This window comes from Notolepis coatsorum, assembly GCF_963971535.1.
Source record: "Notolepis coatsorum genome assembly, chromosome: 3".
In the NCBI taxonomy this organism is placed as follows: Eukaryota; Metazoa; Chordata; class Actinopteri; order Aulopiformes; family Paralepididae; genus Notolepis; species Notolepis coatsorum.
In genome coordinates this window covers 202,851,586-202,858,863 of record NC_140167.1, presented here as the reverse complement: position 1 = coordinate 202,858,863, position 7,278 = coordinate 202,851,586, and positions in this window count along the sequence as shown.

Sequence of the window (7,278 nt, the reverse complement as noted above, 5' to 3'; positions counted from 1 at the left end):
CAGACTTTGTGCGCGAGGATAGAGCACAGTACACGGAATTACGGATGTGCTTGGAGACTATGATGTCCGACGTCCCCGATGAGTCGTACAAATATGCCATCCTCCTCAAGCATCTCAAGGTGCCCAGAGCGCATAATATAGCGCTGGCATATTCCAACTCAAGCACCCCATACTCTGCGGCTCTAGTGGCCCTCGACCAGCGCTATGGACGCATATGGGACTACGTGATACAGGAAATAAGAGATATCGACCGCCTCCCCCCAGCCAGAGACAATAGAGCATTGGATGACCTCTCTATCAAGGTACAGTCCCTGGTAGGGATGCTGGGGTCCCAAAAGGAGAAAGGGATATATGAACTGTATGCTAACTCTAATGTAGAACGGATATTAGAGAAGCTCCCTCCAGCCCGACAAGAGCGCTTCAGGCGGCAAAGAGACCACCGTGATCCCGACGGTCCCGAGCCATCCCTCCTGGACCTGGCCGACTTCCTCACGAGAGAAGTCAGCAGCCTACGACTGGACACGTTCGTGTGGAGTGGACCAAGCCCAAGAGATGGACCTCGGGGATCAAATGATAACCGCCGGTCGGTGACCGTTATGCACCAAGCCGAATCAGTACCGCAGCACAAGAACCACAACACCCCCTCGACGAAAGAGGAGTGGAAGATTGAATGCCAGTACTGTGAAGGGGAACATCGGCTGTATCAATGTGACAATTTCAAGAAGCTGACCACGGACGAGGTGAGTCAGTGGATCAAAGACCACCGCCGCTGCTTCCGCTGCGCGCGCAGCCATATGGCAGCTGAGTGCCGTTTGAAGAAGAAGTGCAGCAGGTGCGGCGGCGCCCACTTGGAGGTCCTGCATGACATCAACAGGCGTCCGCCAGGACAACAAAGTGGGCCCGTCACGGTAATGTACCAGGCCGAGGCGGTGGCACCAGTACCGAAGATCCACCAGACCGCCCCCTGGTGTACCGACTGCTACAGCAGACACTGGGAGTCACGGTGCTACTCGGACGACCGCGAGTCGGCACCACTCCAGAAGATCCAAGGCAACCGACCAACAGGAGTGCTCCATATAGACCAGCATAGCAGGAACCCCCGAGTGCTCATCAAAGTGGTCAGAGTGCTCCTGAGCTACGAGGACAAGGTCCTGGACACTTACGCCGTCCTAGACGATGGGTCTGAAAAGACTCTCCTCCTCGCTTCCGCCGCAGACCAGCTGGGTCTGCGGGGTGCCAAAGGAACAATGACAATACGTACCATCAGAAGAGACCAGAAGACCATAAAGGGTGAAAATGTCTCCTTCAAGATAGCAGCGGTGGACCAGCCCGAGAAGCAGTATAGTATCACTAACGTCTTCACCAGCCACAACATAGGCCTGTCACAGTACACCTACCCCATCCCACAGCTGATGGCGAAGTACGTGCACCTACGCAGACTACCTATACCGCTTATCGACGGCGCCACACCGACCCTGCTCATCGGCTCCGACCACGCGGACCTCATTCTCCCAATTGAGGCAGCCCACATCGGACCCAAAGGATGCCCAGTCGCGGTTCAGACCCGACTGGGGTGGACGCTCCAGGGCCCCCTCTATGGACTTGATAGTAAACCCACGTCTACACGCTGCCTGCACACAAAGGTGAGCGACACCGGCCACTCTCTCGTACAGCCCGTTGAGAGGCTATTGACATTAGGCGAGAGGCCTGTGAGAGAACCGTGGGCACAAGAGGGAGTTCGGAACTCCACCCCCCTCAGCTGCGCTCCAGACGTAGCTGACCTCGAACCCAGCACCCCAAGCGACTCCTTGATGGGGCGGCCGGAACCGGCCCCTCCTCAGACGGGGTACAGACCAAACAAGAGAAACAGACGGAGGAGGTGGAGGCACAGCCAAGCACAGATCAAAGCAGTCTCAGGCCCGCTTCCTCCTAACCCCCCTACCTTCCCGTCCAGCCCGTCAGAAGCGGGTCAAGGACAGGGACAACTTAAAAGTGGACACAATCGTCATGATCATAGACCAGTCACTACCCCGAGCTGCGTGGCCGGCCGGCCGCGTAAGCAAAGTGATCACTGGCGCCGACGGAAAGGTCAGAGCGGCAGAAGTTCTCGTCCAGGGACGGACATACACCCGACCCGTGGCGAGGCTGATAGAGTTGCCAAGGCTCCCTGACCCCCTTGATGACCCACTGACTTTGTGAATTGCCCTACTCCTCACAACGGACATTGAGTAGTGGACAAGACGGTTAATCTGTCTCTGCTTATCTAATTAGGTGCGGACTAATTAGGAGGCGGCTGTTACAAAGGGTCAGATTAAACCGAATATATATATTTATTGCTTGATATCCCTTGTATAATATTTGTATATCGTTTGATATCCCTTGTATATTCTTTGTATATATGCACGGAATATCCCTTTACCTAGGTACAAGCCAGACCATAATATTCGTTCTCCTATTGGACAGCGACCCCTAGGCGCCAGCGACCATACCCCCAATGGCGAGTTCAAAGCCACCGCCAAGACATGTCTCAACATGTCCAGGTTTGCGCAGTAATACGAGACAGAACTGAGGTTGGCACTAGATAATTCACCTTACGTATAAATACGTCGCAGGTGGATACAGCAGCACTTAGTCCACAGTTCATTCAGTTCATCATTCGTTCAAAGTAACGTCTAGTTGAGTTCATTACGTTAAAGCCTTCACCACGAGTCAACGACCAAGTGAAGTGAGCAACCTTGCATCTAAATAGAGCAGTGGTTCTCAAACTGTGGTACGCGTACCACTAGTGGTACTTGGTGGTACTGCTGGTGGTACTTGAAAACATTTACAAAAAAGCATTTTTTTTTTTTTTTTTATACAATTTTTTTTTTTTTTTTTTTTAAACATAACATCAAATTAGACACACAAGCATTAACAGTAAACATCCAGTAAAAAATGTGTTTGCAGTCAGGCCACTGAACTTAGAAGCAGGCCAGGCCAGTGTTTCTGGTTGCGGTGGCGCGATAGTTAGATAACCTGTGGGGAACAACCAGGAGATCACTGTGACAGAGAGTAATGCAGTCTAAACAGTCATAAATCTTTAATTCAACTTCAGCCCTGATCATAACCATTTATTTTTAGATTTTTTGTAATGTCAGATAAAAAATCTGACATTACAAAAAATCCATCAAAATCTGTGTTGCTGCTAATCATTGACACATGCCTAGCCTGTAACAATCCCCCCCAGAAAAATGTACTTTGCATTTGATATATTGAAAATATTTTACTTTGTGTGTTTTTTTTAACAATAATTTGTGATGCCATCACACAAACTGGCATTTAAAGGGTAAACATAAAAAAAAATTATTGAATATGTGTTTTCTTTTCTTTTTTACAATAATTTGTGATGCCCATCACAAACACTGGCATTTAAAGGGTAAACATTTTAAAATGCCTGCACCAGAATGCAGGAAATTAAGTTTTTGTAACAAGATAATTGTGTGTGTGTGTGTGTGTGTGTGTGTGTGTGTGTGTGTGTGTGTGTGTGTGTGTGTGTGTGTGTGTGTGTGTGTGTGTGTGTGTGTGTGTGTGTGTGTGTGTGTGTGTGTGTGTGTGTGTGTGTGTGTGTGTGTGTGTGAGAGAATGATGGACAATCGCTTGCTGTGTGAGAGAGAGAGAGAGACAGACAGACAGACAGACAGACAGACAGACAGACAGACAGACAGACAGACAGACAGACAGACAGACAGACAGACAGACAGACAGACAGACAGACAGACAGACAGACAGACAGACAGACAGACAGACAGAGAGAGAGAGAGAGAGAGAGAGATAGAGAGAATTAAGTACATTTGCTGAAATACAATTGTTCTTAATTTTCTCACTTGCTATGTGAGAATGTTAGTTATTATGTTCTCAATGCCCCTTGCATTGTATGAGTTGTGTGGAGGCGTTTGCTAGTTCTAGTGCTATCCCTTTGTACATTGTGGCTGTGTCTGACAAAAGTTAACAATACATAATGGTATTAGGAATACATTTGCCTCCTGCGTGAACTGCGCATAGCTGAATAGACTGTATTTTAACGCCGGTCTTATGGTGGTACTTGGAGAGCCATCTACGTTCTCAGGTGGTACTTGGTGTAAAAAGTTTGAGAACCACTGAAATAGAGCACTTATAACATGTGCGAATAGGATAGTACAAGTGTCAGAGTTTAGTGAAATAACGTCAAGTTCGACCTAGTTAAATGTGAAGTACAGTGCACAGGAGAATCTACACCGGCGAATGCAGAGCCTTTTCCGGCTGGATTATATTGCTTTTGGTACTGTGGCTGCTGGAGCAGAGAACCGTCTACCCCACTGCTGTGTGGGATCTACCCGTGAGGAGCATCACTCGAGCTTGTCTCTAGGAAGAGGCTGGCTGGCTTTCATCCATGCTGTCGCGCATACTGGATTATAGCTGCTGCTTTTGTCTGCCGATCGAGGGGAGTATATGTACCGCCTCCCGTAGCTGGAGCTTCTTTATTCCTCGTTGATCCAGACTTTTGCATTCGAACATTCCTCTGCCCTGCCGGCTTACAACCGGAGGGAACCCCCTAGTGTCTCCAGCTGACTACGAGTGTGCCTTATGTAATTCTTATGCTACAGGTGGCGTCAGTTATACCCATCTTACTATGCTCATGGACTTACGCTCTTGACCTACTTAAGTGTTCTTCGCCTTATGAGCGCAATTCATAATTATCATTCTGTAACCTACCGTTGCTATAATAATAAATCCCTCCAAATATAACTTTAGGTGTCATTGTTGTATTCTTGTGTGGGTGTTCACCAGATATACTGTGTACTGTATGGCCAGTAATTAAAGTACATAACTAAGTAGTGGTTTAATAATACCATACTCTCAATACAGTCAGGGAATTGTACCCCTCAGTTACAGTTATATTAAATCCAAACGCTCGTGTGGACAGGGCCTCAGGAGTATTACACTGTGCGGGCACAGCTGTGAGATCCGCGCGAGGCCAGATATCTTGAATGAATGCGTTTATTTAAACTTTAATTAACAGATTGCAGAATGGGTACAGTACAGTACGGCTCAATACACACAATTGTTAAGGGGATGCAGACCAGAGAAAGACTTTCGTCTTGTTTACATCAGGGTCCCCCATTTTCAATTCATAGTGACATTTATGACATACAAATCTAATCTAATCATCTAATCTAAACTAATCATGACATTTATGACATACATACATATATGCAGTACTGTTACATTTGTGACATACAAGATATGCAAATATACAGTACTGTTAAACAGAGATCCTAACAGTAAATATATACAAGGGGGAGGGAACTGTACATTTATGATGAATTGCAAATGGGGGACCCTGAAGTAAACAAGATGAAGTCTCTCTCTGGTCTGCATCTCCCCAACAATGTGTGTATTGAGCCGTGCTGCAGATTTTCACAACAAAATTAACAATATGATGCCGCAAGTTCTGTTATATTTCAATTGCCTTACTTATTTACATAAATATAAGGTAAGGTAACGGTATACTTTTGCTATATGCTATACACTACAGTCTATGTGATGTGGTGGGTACGTATGATGGTAATTAAGGAATGGTGAATATTATGTTTAATGTAAATATGTGTATACTGGATATGAACAGCAGTATTATAGGCCTACAGCAGTATTGTACAGCCAGTAACTATACTTTTGCTCACACAATATCTTGAATGAATTGAGTTTATTTATTTCGAACATAAATTGAAAATAAATAATAATAAAAAACAAGTAATAAACAGATTAAAAAACAAACAAGCAGTTCATGTATAATATTTAAAATAGCTTAGACATAGCCTACTTGCATAGAATAGTCATGTATAATAATGTATAAGTAAAAAAAAAAAACGTCTATCTATGAATCGCAGTAAAATAGACACTGTCTCTTTAAAGCGACTCCTCCCCTGGACAGTTAGAACCAAGCAACACGCGACGCAGGAAGCACCTCCCACCCCGTGACGCGTTCAGAGTTTACTCTCAACCAGGAAGCACCTCCCACCCCACACGAGTTTACTCTTCCTGAGAAAACAAAACTTAGAGTGCCGTTGTCTTTGTAGAATAATGCGCAATGAAATATTGCGGATGATTAACTCCAACCAAAGAGGTGTGCCAATGTGCCAAAAAAAAGAGTTCTAAACAAAAACATGTAGCCCATTACTCTAAGGATACTGGTGTTGTACATCATTTATATCACTAGGGGGCAGACTTAACCTTTATAAGAGCCATAGGCCTTGGCTCAATCTCTCCTATAGGCTCTGAAGTGTCATCACATTTCCTTCCATCAGTCTGAGCACTTTGCCCAATAAAGGGTAATGTTGGGGGTTGGAAGTGTTATATCTTTTGTGTGTGGAGGTTAGAGCTAGGTACAGTAAGTCATCTCTTTAATAACCTCTGTCAATGAGTGAAGGGGAAAGCCAGGACATTATGGCCAGTGATATGACATGCCCAGGTCTGAAAATTAGGGTATTGTATACTGTATATGTGTGTATTTTTACATTTTACCCATTCACTCACACATTTACACACCGATGGCGGAGGCAACCACCAACCATGCAAGTGTCTTGCTCAAGGACACTTAGACACGCTGCCCGGAAGGAGTGGGGATCGAACTGGGAACCTCCGGATTACCAGACAACTGCTCTACCTCCTGATCCACTGTTGCCCCCATGTGTATGTATGTGTGTGATTGATTGATTGATTGAAAACTTTATTAACAGATTGCAGAATGGGTACAGTACAGTACATCTCAATACATATAATTGTTAAGGGGATGCAGACCAGAGAAAGACTTTCGTCTTGTTTACATCAGGGTCCCCCATTTTCAATTCATCATAACATATATGACATACACGACATACAGATAGACAGTACTGCTACCAGATTTGCAAATACAGTACTGTTTGTGATACAAAAATAGTCCAGAAAAGAGAGTATATACACTTGACGTAGAAACTGTACATTGGAGGAGGTTGGGTAGGTGGGGTGGGGGGGGGACTGTACATTGGAGGTGGTGGGGTGGGGGTTTGGTAGGAGGGGTGGGTAGGTGGGGGACACTGTACAACTGTACAAGCAAAACTGTACATTGGAATATTTACAAAACCATACATGGTAATTTACTGTACATTGGAGGGGGTTGTGTTAGGACATTTACAGGGGCCAGTTTCGAATTGCAGTCTCCCGTAGGTGTTCTTTGAGAGTGTTTTTGAAAGTGGGTAGTGATTCACATTCCTTTACAGCTTT